This window comes from Schistocerca serialis, unplaced genomic scaffold (genome assembly GCF_023864345.2).
Source record: "Schistocerca serialis cubense isolate TAMUIC-IGC-003099 unplaced genomic scaffold, iqSchSeri2.2 HiC_scaffold_1393, whole genome shotgun sequence".
Taxonomy (NCBI): domain Eukaryota; kingdom Metazoa; phylum Arthropoda; class Insecta; order Orthoptera; family Acrididae; genus Schistocerca; species Schistocerca serialis.
In genome coordinates, this window is record NW_026047617.1 from 4,542,545 (window position 1) to 4,563,382 (window position 20,838).

A 20,838-nucleotide genomic window follows, 5' to 3' on the forward strand; every position below is an offset into this window, starting at 1 on the left:
CGAATTTATTACAAAAGGCACAATGCCGACTTAAGTACAAGAGGACTGACACTCTCTCTTTCTATGATTTGAACCTCTCCTGTGAGTCCAGTTTTAGATTCCGATGCTTTACTTCATGTTTACTGTATACCCTGCACCTTCTTGTTGACGATGAAACACAGAAATTTCAACGGAATTTAACACAAAAGGCACAATGCCGACTTAAGTAAAAGAGGAGTGTCACTCTCTCTCTCTCTGATTTGAACCTCTCCTGTGAGTCCAGTTTTCGATTCCGATGCTTCACTTCAGGTTTAGTGTATACCTTGAACCTTCTTATTGACGATGAATTACAGAAATTGCATCCGAACTTAATACAAAAAGCACAATGCCGACTTTAGTACAAGACGACTGACACTTTCCCTTTCTATGATTTGAACCTCTCCAGTGAGTCCAGTTTTAGATTCCGATGCTTCACTTCAGGTTTACTGTATCCCTAGTCCCTTCTTATTGACGATGAAACACAGAAATTTCATCGGAATTTAATACAAAAGGCACAATGCCGACTTAAGTAAAAGAGGACTGTCACTCTCTCTTTCTATGATTTGAACCTCTCCTGTGAGTCCAGTTTTAGATTCCGATGCTTCACTTCAGGTTTACTGTATACCTTGCACCTTCTTATTGACGATGAAACACAGAAATTGCATCGGAATTTAATACAAAAGGCACAATGACGACTTAAATACAAGAGGATTGACACTCTCACTTTCTATGATTTGAACCTCTCCTGTGATTCCTGTTTTAGATTCCGATGTTTCACTTCAGGTTTACTGTATACCTTGCACCTTCTTATTGACGATGAAACACAGAAATTGCATTGGAATTTAATACAAAAGGCAAAATGCCGACTTAAGTACAAGAGGACTGACACTCTCACATTCTATGATTTGAACCTCTCCTGTGATTCCTGTTTTAGATTCCGATGTTTCACTTCAGGTTTACTGTATACCTTGCACCTTCTTATTGACGAAGGAACACAGAAATTGCATCCGAATTTAATACACAAGGCACAATGCCGACTTAAGTACAAGAAGACTGACACTCTTACTTTCTATGTTTTGAACCACTCCTGTGAGTCCAGTTTGAGATTCCGATGCTTCACTTCAGGTCTACTGTATACCCTGCACCTTCTTATTCACGATGAAACTCAGACATTTTATCGGAATTTAATACAAAAGGCACAATGCCGACTTAAGTAAAAGAGGACTGTCACTCTAACTTTCTATGATTTGAACCTCTCCTGTGAGTCCAGATTTAGATTCCGATGCTTCACTTCAGGTTTACTGTATACCTTGCACCTTTGTATTGACGATGAAACACAGAAATGGCATCCGAATTTAATACAAAAGGCACAATGCCGACTTAAGTACAAGAGGACTGACACTTTCCCTTTCTATGATTTTAACCTCTCCTGTGAGTCCAGTTTTAGATTCCGATGCTTCACTTCATGTTTACTGTATCCCTAGTACCTTCTTATTGACGATGAAACACAGAAATTTTATCGGAATTTCATACAAAAGGCACTATGCCGACTTAAGTAAAAGAGGACTGTCACTCTCTCTTTCTATAATTTGAACCTTTCCTGTGAGTCCAGTTTTAGATTCCGATGCTTCACTTCAGGTTTACTGTATACCTTGCACCTCCTTATTAACGATGAAACACAGAAATTGCATCCGAATTTAATACAAAAGGCACAATGCCGACTTAAGTACAAGAGGACTGACACTCTCACTTTCTATGATTTGAACCTCTCCTGTGATTCCAGTTTTATATTCCGATGCTTCACTTCAGGTATACTGTATACCTTGCTCCTTCTTATTGACGATGAAACACAGAAATTTCAACGGAATTTAATACAAAAGGCACAATGCCGACTTAAGTAAAAAAAAACTGTCACTCTCTCTTTCTATGATTTGAACCTCGCCTGTGATTCCAGTTTTAGATTCCGATGCTTCACTTCAGGTTTACTGTATACCTTGCACCTTCGTATTGACGATGAAACACAGAAATTGCATCCGAATATATTACAAAAGGCACAATGCCGACTTAAGTACAAGAGGACTGACACTCTCACTTTCTATGATTTGAACCTCTCCAGTGAGTCCAGTTTTAGTTTCCGATGCTTCACTTCAGGTTCACTGTATACCTTTCACCTTCTAATTGACGATGAAACACAGAAATTGCATCGGAATTTATTACAAAAGGCACAATGCCGACTTAAGTACAAGAGGACTGACACTCTCACTTTCTATGATTTGAACCTCTCCTGTGAGTCCAGTTTTAGATTCCGATGCTTCACTTCAGGTTCACTGCATACCTGGCACCTTCTTATTGACGATGATACACAGAAATTGCATCGGAATTTATTACAAAAGGTACAATGCCGACATAAGTACAAGAGGACTTACACTCTCACTTTCTATGATTTGAATCTCTCCTGTGAGTCCAGTTTTAGATTCCGATGCTTCACTTCAGGTTTACTGTATACCTTGCACCTTCTTGTTGACGATGAAACACAGAAATTTCAACGGAATTTAACACAAAAGGCACCATGCCGACTTAAGTAAAAGAGAAGTGTCACTCTCTCTCTCGCTCTGATTTGAACCTCTCCTGTGAGTCCAGTTTTCGATTCCGATGCTTCACTTCAGGTTTACTGTATCCCTAGTCATTTCTTATTGACGATGAAACACAGAAATTTCATCGGTATTTAATACAAAAGGCAGAATGCTGACTTAAGTAAAAGAGGACCGTCACTCTCTCTTTCTATTAATTGAACCTCTCCTGTGAGTCCAGTTTTAGATTCCGATGCTTCACTTCGGGTTTACTGTATACCTTGCACCTTCTTATTGACGATGAAACACAGAAATTGCATCGGAATTTAATACAAAAGGCACAATGACGACTTAAATACAAGAGGACTGACACTCTCACTTTCTATGATTTGAACCTCTCCTGTGATTCCAGTTTTAGATTCCGATGTTTCACTTCAGGTTTACTGTATACCTTGCACCTTCTTATTGATGATGAAACACAGAAATTGCATTGGAATTTAATACAAAAGGCAAAATGGCGACTTAAGTACAAGAGGACTGACACTCTCATATTCTATGATTTGAACCTCTCCTGCGAGTCCAGTTTTAGATTCCGATGCTTCACTTCAGGTTTACTGTATACCTTGCACCTTCTTATTGACGATGAAACACAGAAATTGCATCCGAATTTAATACAAAGGGCACAATGCCGACTTAAGTACAGGAGGACTGACACTCTCACTTTCTATGATTTGGACCTCTCCTGTGAGTCCAGTTTTAGATTCCGATGCTTCACTTCAGGTTCACTGTATACCTGGCACCTTCTTATTGACAATGAAACACAGAAATTGCATCGGAATTTAATACAAAAGACACAATGCCGACTTAAGTACAAGAGGACTGACACTCTCACTTTCTATGATTTGAACCTCTCCTGTGATTCCAGTTTTAGATTCCGATGCTTCACTTCAGGTTGACTGTATACCTTGCACCTTCTTATTGACGATGAAACACAGCAATTTCAACGGAATTTAACACAAAAGGCACAATGCCGACTTAAGTAAAAGAGGAGTGTCACTCACTCTCTCTATGATTTGAACCTCTCCTGTGAGTCCAGTTTTCGATTCCGATGCTTCACTTCAGGTTTAATGTATACCTTCTACCTTCTTATTGACGATGAAACACAGAAATTGCATCCGAATTTAATACAAATGTCACAATGCCGACTTAAGTACAAGAGGACTGACACTTTCCTTTCAATGATTTGAACCTCTCCTGTGAGTCCAGCTTTAGACTCCGATGCCTCACTTCAGGTTTTCTGTATCCCTAGGACCTTCTTATTGACGATGAAACACAGAAACCTCATCGGAATTTAATACAAAATGCCCAATGCCGACTTAAGTAAAAGAGGACTGTCACTCTCTCTTCCTATGATTTGATCCTCTCCTGTGAGTCCAGTTTTAGTTTCCGATGCTTCACTTCAGGTTTACTGTATACCTTGCACCTTCTTATTGACGATGAAACACAGAAATTGCATCGGAATTTAATACAAAAGGCACACTGCCGACTTAAATACAAGAGGACTGACACTCTCACTTTCGATGATTTGAACCTCTCCTGTGATTCCAGTTTTAGATTCCGATGTTTCACTTCAGGTTTACTGTATACCTTGCACCCTCTTATTGACGATGAAACACAGAAATTGCATCGGAATTTAATACAAAAGGCACAATGCCGACTTAAGTACAAGAGGACTGACACTCTCACTTTCTATGATTTGAACCTCTCCTGTGAGTCCAGTTTTAGATACCGATGCTTCACTTCAGGTTTACTGTATTCCCTGCACCTTCTTATTGACGATGAAACACAGAAATTGCATCCGAATTTAATACAAAAGGCACAATACCGACTTAAGTTCAAGAGGACTGACACTCTCACTTTCTATGATTTGAACCTCTCCTGTGAATCCAGTTTTAGATTCCGATGCTTCACTTCAGGTTTACTGTATACCTTGCACCTTTGTATTGACGATGAAACACAGAAATTGCATCGGAATTTAATACAAAAAGCACAATGCCGACTTAAATACAAGAGGACTGACACTCTCACTTTCTATGATTTGAATCTCTCCTGTGATTCCAGTTTTAGATTCCGTTGCTTCACATCAGATTTACTGTATACCTTGCACCTTCTTATTGACGAGCAAACACAGAAATTGCATCGGAATTAATACGAAAGGCACAATGCCGACTTAAGTACAAGCGGACTGACACTCTCACTATCTATGATTGGAACCTCTCCTGTGAGTCCAGTTTTAGATTCAGATGCTTCATTTCAGGATTAGTGTATACCCTGCACCTTCTTATTGACGATGAAACACAGAAATTGCATCGGAATTTAATACTAAAGGCACAATACCCACTTAAGTACAAGAGGACTGACCCTCTCCATTTCTATGATTTGAACCTCTCCTGTGAGTCCAGTTTTAGATTCCGTTGCTTCACTTCAGGTTTAATGTATACCTTGCACCTTCTTATTGACGATGAAACACAGAAATTGCATCCGAGTTTAATACAAAAGGCACAATGCCGACTTAAGTACATGAGGACTGACACTCTCACTTTCTACGATATGAACCTCTCCTGTGAGTACAGATTTCGATTCCGTTGCTTCACTTCAGGTTTACTGTATACCTCGCACCTTCTTATTGACGATGAAACACAGAAATTGCATCCGAATTTAATACAAAAGGCACAATGCCGACTTAAGTACAAGAGGACTGACACTTTCCCTATCTATGATTTGAACCTCTCCTGTGAGTCCAGTTTTTGATTCCGATGCTTCACTTCAGGTTTACTGTATCCCTAGGACCTTCTTAATGACGATGAACACAGAAATTTCATCGGAATTTAATACAAAAGGCACAATGCCGACTTAAGTAAAAGGAGACTGTCACTCTCTCTTTCTATGATCTGAACCTCTCCTGTGAGTCCAGTTTTAGATTCCGATGCTTCACTTCAGGTTTACAGTATACCTTGCACCTTCTTATTGACGATGAAACACAGAAATTGCAACGGAATTTAATACAAAAGGCACAATGCCGACTTAAATACAAGAGGACTGACACTCTCACTTTCTATGATTTGAACCTCTCCTGTGAGTCCAGTTTTAGATTCCGATGCTTCACCTCAGGTTTACTGTATACCTTGCACCTTCTTATTGACGATGAAACACAGAAATTTCATCGGATTTTAATACGAAAGGCACAATGCCGACTTAAGTAAAAGAGGACTGTCACTCTCTCTTTCCATGATTTGAACCTCTCCTGTGATTCCAGTTTTAGATTCCGATGCTTCACTTCAGGTTTACTGTATACCTTGCACCTTCTTATTTACGAAGGAATACAGAAGTTGCATCCGAAATTAATATACAAGGCACAATGCCGACTTAAGTACAAGAAGACTGACACTCATACTTTCTATGATTTGAACCACTCCTGTGAGTCCAGTTTGAGATTCCGATTCTTCACTTTAGGTTTACTGTATACCTTGCACCTTCTTATTGACGATGTAACTCAGACATTTCTTCGGAATTTAATACAAAAGGCACAATGCCGACTTAAGTAAAAGAGGACTGTCACTCTCTCTATGATTTGAACCTCTCCTGTGAGTCCAGATTTAGATTCCGAAGCTTCACTTCAGGTTTACAATATACCTTGCACCTTTGTATTGACGATGAAACACAGAAATTGCATCCGAATTTAATACAAAAGGCACAATGCCGACTTTAGTACAAGAGGACTGACACTCTCACTTTCTATGATTTGAACCTTTCCTGTGAGTCCAGTTTTAGATGCCGATGCTTCTCTTCAGGTTTACTGTATACCTTGCACCTTCTTATTGACGATGAAACACAGAAATTGCATCCGAATTTAATACAAAAGGCACAATGCCGACTTAAGTACAAGAGGACTAACACTCTCACTTTCTATGATTTGAACCTCTCCTGTGTGTACAGTTTTAGATTCCGATGCTTCACGTCAGGTTTACTGGATACCATGTACCTTCTTATTGACGATGAAACACAGAAATTTCAACGAAATTTAACACAAAAGGCACAATGCCGACTTAAGTAAAAGAGGACTGTCACTCTCTCTCTCCATGATTTGAACCTCTCCTGTGAGCCCAGTTTTCGATTCCGATTCTTCACTTCAGGTTTACTGTATACCTTGCACCTTCTTATTGACGATGAAACACAGAAATTGCATCCGAATTTAATACGAAAGGCACAATGCCGACTTAAGTACAAGAGGACTGACACTTTCCCTTTCTATGATTTTAACCTCTGCTGTGAGTCCAGGTTTAGATTCCGATGCTTCACTTCAGGTTTACTGTATCCCTAGTACGTTCTTATTGACGATGAAACACAGAAATTTCATCGGAAATTTATACAAAAGGCACTATGCAGACTTAAGTAAAAGAGGACTGTCACTCTTTCTTTCTATGATTTGAACCTCTCCTGTGAGTCCAGTTTTAGATTCCGATGCTTCACTTCAGGTTTACTGTATACCTTGCACCTCCTTGCAGACGATGAAACACAGAAATTGCATCCGAATTTAATACAAAAGGCACAATGCCGACATAAGTACAAGAGGACTGACACTCTCGCATTCTATGATTTGAACCTCTCCTGTGATACCAGTTTTAGATTCCGATGCTTCACTTCAGGTTTTCTGTATACCTTGCACCTTCTTATTGACGATGAAACACAGAAATTTCAACGGAATTTAATACAAAAGGCACAATGCCGACTTAAGTAAAAAAAAACTGTCAATCTCTCTTTCTATGATTTGAACCTCGCCTGTGATTCCAGTTTTAGATTCCGATGCTTCACTTCAGGTTTACTGTATACCTTGCACCTTCGTATTGACGATGAAACACAGAAATTGCATCCGAATTTATTACAAAGGGCACAATGCCGACTTAAGTACAAGAGGACTGACACTCTCTCTTTCTACACTCCTGGAAATTGAAATAAGAACACCGTGAATTCATTGTCCCAGGAAGGGGAAAGTTTATTGACACATTCTTGGGGTCAGATACATCACATGATCACACTGACAGAACCACAGGCACATAGACACAGGCAACAGAGCATGCACAATGTCGGCACTAGTACAGTGTATATCCACCTTTCGCAGCAATGCAGGCTGCTATTCTCCCATGGAGACGATCGTAGAGATGCTGGATGTAGTCCTGTGGAACGGCTTGCCATGCCATTTCCACCTGGCGCCTCAGTTGGACCAGCGTTCGTGCTGGACGTGCAGGCCGCGTGAGACGACGCTTCATCCAGTCCCATACATGCTCAATGGGGGACAGATCCGGAGATCATGCTGGCCAGGGTAGTTGACTTACACCTTCTAGAGCACGTTGGATGGCACGGGATACATGCGGACGTGCATTGTCCTGTTGGAACAGCAAGTTCCCTTCCGGTCTAGGAATGGTAGAACGATGGGTTCGATGACGGTTTGGATGTACCGTGCACTATTCAGTGTCCCCTCGACGATCACCAGTGGTGTACGGCCAGTGTAGGAGATCGCTCCCCACACCATGATGCCGGGTGTTGGCCCTGTGTGCCTCGGTCGTATGCAGTCCTGATTGTGGCGCTCACCTGCACGGCGCCAAACACGCATACGACCATCATTGGCACCAAGGCAGAAGCGACTCTCATCGCTGAAGACGACACGTCTCCATTCGTCCCTCCATTCACGCCTGTCGCGACACCACTGGAGGCGGGCTGCACGATGTTGGGGCGTGAGCGGAAGACGGCCTAACGGTGTGCGGGACCGTAGCCCAGCTTAATGGAGACGGTTGCGAATGGTCCTCGCCGATACCCCAGGAGCAACAGTGTCCCTAATTTGCTGGGAAGTGGCGGTGCGGTCCCCTACGGCACTGCGTAGGATCCTACGGTCTTGGCGTGCATCCGTGCGTCGCTGCCGTCCGGTCCCAGGTCGACGGGCACGTGCACCTTCCGCCGACCACTGGCGACAACATCGATGTACTGTGGAGACCTCACGCCCCACGTGTTGAGCAATTCGGCGGTACGCCCATCCGGCCTCCCGCATGCCCACTATACGCCCTCGCTCAAAGTCCGTCAACTGCACATACGGTTCACGTACACACTGTCGCGGCATGCTACCAGTGTTAAAGACTGCGATGCAGCTCCGTATGCCACGGCAAACTGGCTGACACTGACGGCGGCGGTGCACAAATGCTGCGCAGCTAGCGCCATTCGACGGCCAACACCGCGGTTCCTGGTGTGTCCGCTGTGCCGTGCGTGTGATCATTGCTTGTACAGCCCTCTCACAGTGTCCGGAGCAAGTATGGTGGGTCTGACACACCGGTGTCAATGTGTTCTTTTTTCCATTTCCAGGAGTGTATGATTTGAACCTCTCCTGTGAGTCCAGTTTTAGATTCCGATGCTTCACTTCAGGTTCACTGTATACCTGGCACCTTCTTATTGACGATGAAATACAGAAATTGCATCGGAATTTATTACAAAAGGCACAATGCCGACTTAAGTACAAGAGGACTGACACTCTCACTTTCTATGATTTGAACCTCTCCTGTGAGTCCAGTTTTAGATTCCGATGCTTTACTTCATGTTTACTGTATACCTTGCACCTTCTTGTTGACGATGAAACACAGAAATTTCAACGGAATTTAACACAAAAGGCACAATGCCGACTTAAGTACAAGAGGAGTGTCACTCTCTCTCTCTCTGATTTGAACCTCTCCTGTGAGTCCAGTTTTCGATTCCGATGCTTCACTTCAGGTTTAATGTATACCTTGCACCTTCTTATTGACGATGAATTACAGAAATTGCATCCGAATTTAATACAAAAGGCACAATGCCGACTTTAGTACAAGAGGACTGACACTTTCCCTTTCTATGATTTGAACCTCTCCTGTGAGACCAGTTTTAGATTCCGATGCTTCACTTCAGGTTTACTGTATCCCTAGTCCCTTCTTATTGACGATGAAACACAGAAATTTCATCGGAATTTAGTACAAAAGGCACAATGCCGACTTAAATACAAGAGGACTGACACTCTCACTTTCTATGATTTGAACCTCTCCTGTGAGTCCAGTTTTAGATTCCGATGCTTCACTTCAGGTTTACTGTGTACCTTGCACCTTCTTATTGACGATGAAACACAGAAATTTCATCGGAATTTAATACAAAAGGCACAATGACGACTTAAATACAAGAACACTGACACTCTCACTTTCTATGATTTGAACCTCTCCTGTGATTCCAGTTTTAGATTCCGATGTTTCACTTCAGGTTTACTGTGTACCTTGCACCTTCTTATTGACGATGAAACACAGAAATTGCATTGGAATTTAATACAAAAGGCAAAACGCCGACTTATGTACAAGAGGACTGACACTCTCACATTCTATGATTTGAACCTCTCCTGTGAGTCCAGTTTTAGATTCCGATGCTTCACTTCAGGTTTACTGTATACCTTGCACCTTCTTATTGACGATGAAACACAGAAATTTCATCGCAATTTATTACGAAAGGCACAATGCCGACTTAAGTAAAAGAGGACTGTCACTCTCTCTTTCTATGATTTGAACCTCTCCTGTGAGTCCAGATTTAGATTCCGATGCTTCACTTCAGGTTTACTCTATACCTTGCACCTTTGTATTGACGATGAAACACAGAAATTACATCCGAATTTAATACAAAAAGCACAATGCAGACTTAAGTACAAGAGGACTGACACCTTCGCTTTCTATGATTTTAACCTCTCCTGTGAGTCCAGTTTTAGATTCCGATGCTTCACTTCAGGGTTACTGTATCCCTAGTACCTTCTTATTGTCGATGAAACACAGAAATTTTATCGGAATTTTATACAAAAGGCACTATGCCGACTTAAGTAAAAGAGGACTGCCACTCTCTCTTTCTATGATTTGAACCTCTCCTGTGAGTCCAGTTTTGGATTCCGATGCTTCACTTCAGGTTTACTGTATACATTGCACCTCCTTATTAACGATGAAACTCAGAAATTGCATCCGAATTTAATACAAAATGCACAATGCCGACTTAAGTACAAGAGGACTGACACTCTCACTTTCTATGACTTGAACCTATCCTGTGATTCGAGTTTTAGATTCCGATGCTTCACTTCAGGTTTACTGTATACCTTGCACCTTCTTATTGACGATGAAACACAGAAATTTCAACGGAATTTAATACAAAAGGCACGATGCCGACTTAAGTAAAAAAAAAACTGTCACTCTCTCTTTCTATGATTTGAACCTCGCCTGTGATTCCAGTTTTAGATTCCGATGCTTCACTTCAGGTTTACTGTATACCTTGCACCTTCGTATTGACGATGAAACACAGAAATTGCATTCGAATATATTACAAAAGGCACAATGCCGACTTAAGTACAAGAGGACTGACACTCTCACTTTCTATGATTTGAACCTCTCCAGTGAGTCCAGTTTTAGTTTCCGATGCTTCACTTCAGGTTCACTGTATACCTTTCACCTTGTTATTGACGATGAAACACAGAAATTGCATCGGAATTTATTACAAAAGGCACAATGCCGACTTAAGTACAAGAGGACTGACACTCTCACTTTCTATGATTTGAACCTCTCCTGTGAGTCCAGTTTTAGATTCCGATGCTTCACTTCAGGTTCACTGCATACCTGGCACCCTCTTATTGACGATGAAACACAGAAATTGCATCGGAATTTATTACAAAAGGCACAATACCGACTTAAGTACAAGAGGACTGACACTCTCACTTTCTATGATTTGAATCTCTCCTGTGAGTCCAGTTTTAGATACCGATGCTTCACTTCAGGTTTACTGTATACCTTGCACCTTCTTGTTGTCGATGAAACACAGAGATTTCAACGGAATTTAACACAAAAGGCACAATGCCGACTTAAGTAAAAGAGGAGTGTCACTCTCTCTCACTCTCTGATTTGAACCTCTCCTGTGAGTCCAGTATTCGATTCCGATGCTTCACTTCAGGTTTAATGTATACCTTGCACCTTCTTATTGACGATGAATTATAGAAATTGCATCCGAATTTAATACAAAAGGCACAATGCCGACTTTAGTACAAGAGGACTGAAACTTTTCCTTTCTATGATTTGAACCTCTCCTGTGAGTCCAGTTTTAGATTCCGATGCTTCACTTCCGGTTTACTGTATCCCTAGTCCCTTCTTATTGACAATGAAACACAGAAATTTCATCGGTATTTAATACAAAAGAAACAATGCAGACTTAAGTAAAAGAGGACTGTCACTCTCTCTTTCTATTAATTGAACCTCTCCTGTGAGTCCAGTTTTAGAGTCCGATGCTTCACTTCAGGTTTACTGTATACCTTGCACCTTCTTATTGACGATGAAACACAGAAATTGCATCGGAATTTAAAACAAAAGGCACAATGACGACTTAAATACAAGAGGACTGACACTCTCACTTTCTATGATTTGAACCTCTCCTGTGATTCCAGTTTTAGATTCCGATGTTTCACTTCAGGTTTACTGTATACCTTGCACCTTCTTATAGACGATGAAACACAGAAATTGCATTGGAATTTAATACAAAAGGCAAAATGCCGACTTAAGTACAAGAGGACTGACACTCTCACATTCTATGATTTGAACCTCTCCGATGAGGCCAGTTTTAGATTCCGATGCTTCACTTCAGGTTTACTGTATACCTTGCACCTTCTTATTGACGATGGAACACAGAAATTGCATCCGAATTTAATACAAAAGGCAAAATGCCGACTTAAGTACAAGAGGACTGACACTCTCACATTCTGTGATTTGAACCTCTCCTGTGAGTCCAGTTTTAGATTCCGATGCTTCACTTCAGGTTTACTGTATCCCTAGTACCTTCTTATTGACGATGAAACACAGAAATTTTATCGAAATTTTATACAAAAGGCACTATGCCGACTTAAGTAAAAGAGGACTGTCACTCTCTCTTTCTATGATTTGAACCTCTCCTGTGAGTCCAGTTTCAGATTCCGATGCTTCACTTCAGGTTTACTGTATACATTGCACCTCCTTATTAACGATGAAACACAGAAATTGCATCCGAATTTAATACAAAAGGCACAATGCCGACATAAGTACAAGAGGACTGACACTCTCACTTTCTATGATTTGAACCTCACCTGTGATTCCAGTTTTAGATTCCGATGCTTCACTTCAGGTTTACTGTATACCTTGCACCTTCTTATTGACGATGAAACACAGAAATTTCAACGGAATTTAATACAAAAGGCACAATGCCGACTTAAGTAAAAAAAAAACTGTCACTCTCTCTTTCTATGATTTGAACCTCGCCTGTGATTCCAGTTTTAGATTCCGATGCTTCACTTCAGGTTTACTGTATACCTTGCACCTTCGTACTGACGATGAAACACAGAAATTGCATCCGAATATATTATAAAAGGCACAATGCCGACTTAAGTACAAGAGGACTGACACTCTCACATTCTATGATTTGAACCTCTCCAGTGAGTCCAGTTATAGTTTCCGATGCTTCACTTCAAGTTCACTGTAAACCTTTAACCTTCTTATTGACGATGAAACACAGAAATTGCATCGGAATTAATTACAAAAGGCACAATGCCGACTTAAGTACAAGAGGACTGACACTCTCACTTTCTATGATTTGAACCTCTCCAGTGAGTCCAGTTTTAGTTTCCGATGCTTCACTTCAGGTTCACTGTATACCTTTCACCTTCTTATTGACGATGAAACACAGAAATTGCATCGGAATTTATTACAAAAGGCACAATGCCGACTTAAGTACAAGAGGACTGACACTCTCACTTTCTATGATTTGAACCTCTCCTGTGAGTCCAGTTTTAGATTCCGATGCTTCACTTCAGGTTCACTGCATACCTGGCACCTTCTTATTGATGATGAAACACAGAAATTGCATCGGAATTTATTACAAAAAGCACAATGCCGACTTAAGTACAAGAGGACTGACACTCTCACTTTCTATGATTTGAATCTCTCCTGTGAGTCCAGTTTTAGATTCCGATGCTTCACTTCAGGTTTACTGTATACCTTGCACCTTCTTGTTGACGATGAAACACAGAAATTTCAACGGAATTTAACACAAAAGGCACAATGCCGACTTAAGTAAAAGAGGAGTGTCACTCTCTCTCTCTCTCTGATTTGAACCTCTCCTGTGAGTCCAGTTTTCGATTCCGATGCTTCACTTCAGGTTTAATGTATACCTTGCACCTTCTTATTGACGATGAATTATAGAAATTGCATCCGAATGTAATACAAAAGGCACAATCCCGACCTTAGTACAAGAGGACTGACACTTTCCCTTTCTATGATTTGAACCTCTCCTGTGAGTCCAGTTTTAGATTCCGATGCTTCACTTCCGGTTTACTGTATCCCTAGTCCCTTCTTATTGACAATGAAACACAGAAATTTCATCGGTATTTAATACAAAAGAAACAATGCAGACTTAAGTAAAAGAGGACTGTCACTCTCTCTTTCTATTAATTGAACCTCTCCTGTGAGTCCAGTTTTAGAGTCCGATGCTTCACTTCAGGTTTACTGTATACCTTGCACCTTCTTATTGACGATGAAACACAGAAATTGCATCGGAATTTAAAACAAAAGGCACAATGACGACTTAAATACAAGAGGACTGACACTCTCACTTTCTATGATTTGAACCTCTCCTGTGATTCCAGTTTTAGATTCCGATGTTTCACTTCAGGTTTACTGTATACCTTGCACCTTCTTATAGACGATGAAACACAGAAATTGCATTGGAATTTAATACAAAAGGCAAAATGCCGACTTAAGTACAAGAGGACTGACACTCTCACATTCTATGATTTGAACCTCTCCGATGAGGCCAGTTTTAGATTCCGATGCTTCACTTCAGGTTTACTGTATACCTTGCACCTTCTTATTGACGATGGAACACAGAAATTGCATCCGAATTTAATACAAAAGGCAAAATGCCGACTTAAGTACAAGAGGACTGACACTCTCACATTCTGTGATTTGAACCTCTCCTGTGAGTCCAGTTTTAGATTCCGATGCTTCACTTCAGGTTTACTGTATCCCTAGTACCTTCTTATTGACGATGAAACACAGAAATTTTATCGAAATTTTATACAAAAGGCACTATGCCGACTTAAGTAAAAGAGGACTGTCACTCTCTCTTTCTATGATTTGAACCTCTCCTGTGAGTCCAGTTTCAGATTCCGATGCTTCACTTCAGGTTTACTGTATACATTGCACCTCCTTATTAACGATGAAACACAGAAATTGCATCCGAATTTAATACAAAAGGCACAATGCCGACATAAGTACAAGAGGACTGACACTCTCACTTTCTATGATTTGAACCTCACCTGTGATTCCAGTTTTAGATTCCGATGCTTCACTTCAGGTTTACTGTATACCTTGCACCTTCTTATTGACGATGAAACACAGAAATTTCAACGGAATTTAATACAAAAGGCACAATGCCGACTTAAGTAAAAAAAAAACTGTCACTCTCTCTTTCTATGATTTGAACCTCGCCTGTGATTCCAGTTTTAGATTCCGATGCTTCACTTCAGGTTTACTGTATACCTTGCACCTTCGTACTGACGATGAAACACAGAAATTGCATCCGAATATATTATAAAAGGCACAATGCCGACTTAAGTACAAGAGGACTGACACTCTCACATTCTATGATTTGAACCTCTCCAGTGAGTCCAGTTATAGTTTCCGATGCTTCACTTCAAGTTCACTGTAAACCTTTAACCTTCTTATTGACGATGAAACACAGAAATTGCATCGGAATTAATTACAAAAGGCACAATGCCGACTTAAGTACAAGAGGACTGACACTCTCACTTTCTATGATTTGAACCTCTCCAGTGAGTCCAGTTTTAGTTTCCGATGCTTCACTTCAGGTTCACTGTATACCTTTCACCTTCTTATTGACGATGAAACACAGAAATTGCATCGGAATTTATTACAAAAGGCACAATGCCGACTTAAGTACAAGAGGACTGACACTCTCACTTTCTATGATTTGAACCTCTCCTGTGAGTCCAGTTTTAGATTCCGATGCTTCACTTCAGGTTCACTGCATACCTGGCACCTTCTTATTGATGATGAAACACAGAAATTGCATCGGAATTTATTACAAAAAGCACAATGCCGACTTAAGTACAAGAGGACTGACACTCTCACTTTCTATGATTTGAATCTCTCCTGTGAGTCCAGTTTTAGATTCCGATGCTTCACTTCAGGTTTACTGTATACCTTGCACCTTCTTGTTGACGATGAAACACAGAAATTTCAACGGAATTTAACACAAAAGGCACAATGCCGACTTAAGTAAAAGAGGAGTGTCACTCTCTCTCTCTCTCTGATTTGAACCTCTCCTGTGAGTCCAGTTTTCGATTCCGATGCTTCACTTCAGGTTTAATGTATACCTTGCACCTTCTTATTGACGATGAATTATAGAAATTGCATCCGAATGTAATACAAAAGGCACAATCCCGACCTTAGTACAAGAGGACTGACACTTTCCCTTTCTATGATTTGAACCTCTCCTGTGAGTCCAGTTTTAGATTCCGATGCTTCACTTCAGGTTTACTCTATCCCTAGTCCCTTCTTATTGACAATGAAACACATAAATTTCATCGGTATTTAATACAAAAGAAACAATGCAGACTTAAGTAAAAGAGGACTGTCACTCTCTCTTTCTATTAATTGAACCTCTCCTGTGAGTCCAGTTTTAGAGTCCGATGCTTCACTTCAGGTTTACTGTATACCTTGCACCTTCTTATTGACGATGAAACACAGATATTGCATCGGAATTTAAAACAAAAGGCAAAATGCCGACTTAAGTACAAGAGGACTGATACTCTCACATTCTATGATTTGAACCTCTCCTGTGTGTCCAGTTTTAGATTCCGATGCTTCACTTCAGGTTTACTGTATCCCTAGTACCTTCTTATTGACGATGAAACACAGAAATTTTATCGGAATTTTATACAAAAGGCACTATGCCGACTTAAGTAAAAGAGGACTGTCACTCTCTCTTTCTATGATTTGAACCTCTCCTGTGAGTCCAGTTTTAGATTCCGATGCTTCACTTCAGGTTTACTGTATACATTGCACCTCCTTATTAACGATGAAACACAGAAATTGCATCCGAATTTAGTACAAAAGGCACAATGCCGACTTAAGTACAAGAGGACTGACACTCTCACTTTCTATGATTTGAACCTCACCTGTGATTCCAGTTTTAGATTCCGATGGTACACTTCAGGTTTACCGTATACCTTGCACCTTCTTATTGACGATGAAACACAGAAATTTCAACGGAATTTAATACAAAATGCACAATGCCGACTTAAGTAAAAAAAAACTGTCACTCTCTCTTTCTATTAATTGAACCTCTCCTGTGAGTCCAGTTTTAGATTCCGATGCTTCACTTCAGGTTTACTGTATACCTTGCACCTTCTTATTGACAATGAAACACAGAAATTGCATCGGAATTTAAAACAAAAGGCACAATGACGACTTAAATACAAGAGGACTGACACTCTCACTTTCTATGATTTGAACCTCTCCTGTGATTCCAGTTTTAGATTCCGATGTTTCACTTCAGGTTTACTGTATACCTTGCACCTTCTTATTGACGATGAAACACAGAAATTGCATTGGAATTTAATACAAAAGGCAAAATGCCGACTTAAGTACAAGAGGACTGACACTCTCACATTCGATGATTTGAACCTCTCCTGTGAGTCCAGTTTTAGATTCCGATGCTTCACTTCAGGTATACTGTATACCTTGCACCTTCTAATTGACGATGAAACACAGAAATTGCATCCGAATTTAATACAAAAGGCACAATGCAGACTTAAGTAAAAGAGGACTGTCACTCTCTCTTTCTATTAATTGAACCTCTCCTGTGAGTCCAATTTTAGAGTCCGATGCTTCACTTCAGGTTTACTGTATACCTTGCACCTTCTTATTGACGATGAAACACAGATATTGCATCGGAATTTAAAACAAAAGGCAAAATGCCGACTTAAGTACAAGAGGACTGACACTCTCACATTCTATGATTTGAACCTCTCCTGTGTGTCCAGTTTTAGATTCCGATGCTTCACTTCAGGTTTACTGTATCCCTAGTACCTTCTTATTGACGATGAAACACAGAAATTTTATCGGAATTTTATACAAAAGGCACTATGCCGACTTAAGTAAAAGAGGACTGTCACTCTCTCTTTCTATGATTTGAACCTCTCCTGTGAGTCCAGTTTTAGATTCCGATGCTTCACTTCAGGTTTACTGTATACATTGCACCTCCTTATTAACGATGAAACACAGAAATTGCATCCGAATTTAGTACAAAAGGCACAATGCCGACTTAAGTACAAGAGGACTGACACTCTCACTTTCTATGATTTGAACCTCACCTGTGATTCCAGTTTTAGATTCCGATGCTACACTTCAGGTTTACCGTATACCTTGCACCTTCTTATTGACGATGAAACACAGAAATTTCAACGGAATTTAATACAAAATGCACAATACCGACTTAAGTAAAAAAAAACTGTCACTCTCTCTTTCTATTAATTGAACCTCTCCTGTGAGTCCAGTTTTAGATTCCGATGCTTCACTTCAGGTTTACTGTATACCTTGCACCTTCTTATTGACAATGAAACACAGAAATTGCATCGGAATTTAAAACAAAAGGCACAATGACGACTTAAATACAAGAGGACTGACACTCTCACTTTCTATGATTTGAACCTCTCCTGTGATTCCAGTTTTAGATTCCGATGTTTCACTTCAGGTTTACTGTATACCTTGCACCTTCTTATTGACGATGAAACACAGAAATTGCATTGGAATTTAATACAAAAGGCAAAATGCCGACTTAAGTACAAGAGGACTGACACTCTCACATTCGATGATTTGAACCTCTCCTGTGAGTCCAGTTTTAGATTCCGATGCTTCACTTCAGGTATACTGTATACCTTGCACCTTCTAATTGACGATGAAACACAGATATTGCATCCGAATTTAATACAAAAGGCACAATGCCGACTTAAGTACAGGAGGACTGACACTCTCACTTTCTATGATTTGGACCTCTCCTGTGAGTCCAGTTTTAGATTCCGATGCTTCACTTCAGGTTCACTGTATACCTGGCACCTTCTTATTGAAAATGATACACAGATATTGCATCGGAATTTAATACAAAAGGCACAATGCCGACTTAAGTACAAGAGGACTGACACTCTCACTTTCTATGATTTGAACCTCTCCTGTGATTCCAGTTTTAGATTCCGATGCTTCACTTCAGGTTGACTGTATACCTTGCACCTTCTTATTGACGATGAAACACAGCAATTTCAACGGAATTTAACACAAAAAATGCACAATGCCGACTTAAGTAAAAGAGGACTGTCACTCACTCTCTCTATGATTTGAACCTCTCCTGTGAGTCCAGTTTTCGATTCCGAAGCTTCACTTCAGGTTTAATGTATACCTTGCACCTTCTTATTGACGATGAAACACAGAAATTGCATTTGAATTTAATACAAAATGCACAATGCCGACTTTAGTACAAGAGGACTGACACTTTCCGTTTCTGTGACTTGAACCTCTCCTGTGAGTCCAGTTTTAGATTCCGATGCTTCACTTCAGGTTTACTGTATACCTTGCACCTTCTTATTGACGATGAAACACAGAAATTGCATCCGTATTTAATACAAAACGCACAATGCCGACTTAAGTACAAGAGGACTGACACTCTCACTTTCTATGATTTGAACCTCTCATGTGAGTCCAGTTTTCGATACCGATGCTTCACTTCAGGTTTACTGTATACCTTGCACCTTCTTATTGACGATGAAACACAGAAATTGCATCCGAATTTAATACAAATGTCACAATGCCGACTTAAGTACAAGAGGACTGACACTTTCCTTTCAATGAGTTGAACCTCTCCTGTGAGTCCAGTTTTAGACTCCGATGCCTCACTTCAGGTTTACTGTATCCCTAGGACCTTCTTATTGACGATGAAACACAGAAATTTCATCGGAATTTAATACAAAATGCACAATGCCGACTTAAGTAAAAGAGGACTGTCACTCTCCCTTCCTATGATTTGATCCTCTCCTGTGAGTCCAGTTTTAGTTTCCGATGCTTCACTTCAGGTTTACTGTATACCTTGCACCTTCTTATTGACGATGAAACACAGAAATTGCATCGGAATTTAATACAAAAGGCACACTGCCGACTTAAATACAAGAGGACTGACACTCTCACTTTCTATGATTTGAACCTCTCCTGTGATTCCAGTTTTAGATTCCGATGTTTCACTTCAGGTTTACTGTATACCTTGCACCTTCTTATTGACGATGAAACACAGAAATTGCATCGGAATTTAATACAAAAGGCACAATGCCGACTTAAGTACAAGAGGACTGACACTCTCACTTTCCATGATTTGAACCTCTCCTGTGAGTCCAGTTTTAGATTCCGATGCTTCACTTCAGGTTTACTGTATACCTTGCACCTTCTTATTGACGATGAAACACAGAAGTTGCATCCGAATTTAATACAAAAGGCACAATACCGACTTAAGTTCAAGAGGACTGACACTCTCACTTTCTATGATTTGAACCTCTCCTGTGAGTCCAGTTTTAGATTTCGATGCTTCACTTCAGGTTTACTGTATACCTTGCACCTTCTTATTGACGATGAAACACAGAAATTCCATCGCAATTTAATACAAAAAGCCCAATGCCGACTTTAATACAAGAGGACTGACACTCTCACTTTCTATGATTTGAATCTCTCCTGTGATTCCAGTTTTAGATTCCGTTGCTTCACTTCCGGTTTACTGTATACCTTGCACCTTCTTATTGACGAGCAAACACAGAAATTGCATCGGAATTAATACGAAAGGCACAATGCCGACTTAAGTACAAGCGGACTGACACTCTCACTATCTATGATTGGAACCTCTCCTGTGTGTCCAGTTTTAGATTCAGATGCTTCATTTCAGGTTTAGTGTATATCTTGCACCTTCTTATTGACGATGAAACACAGAAATTGCATCCGAATTTAATACAAAAGGCACAATACCCACTTAAGTACAAGAGGACTGACCCTCTCCATTTCTAAGATTTGAACCTCTCCTGTGAGTC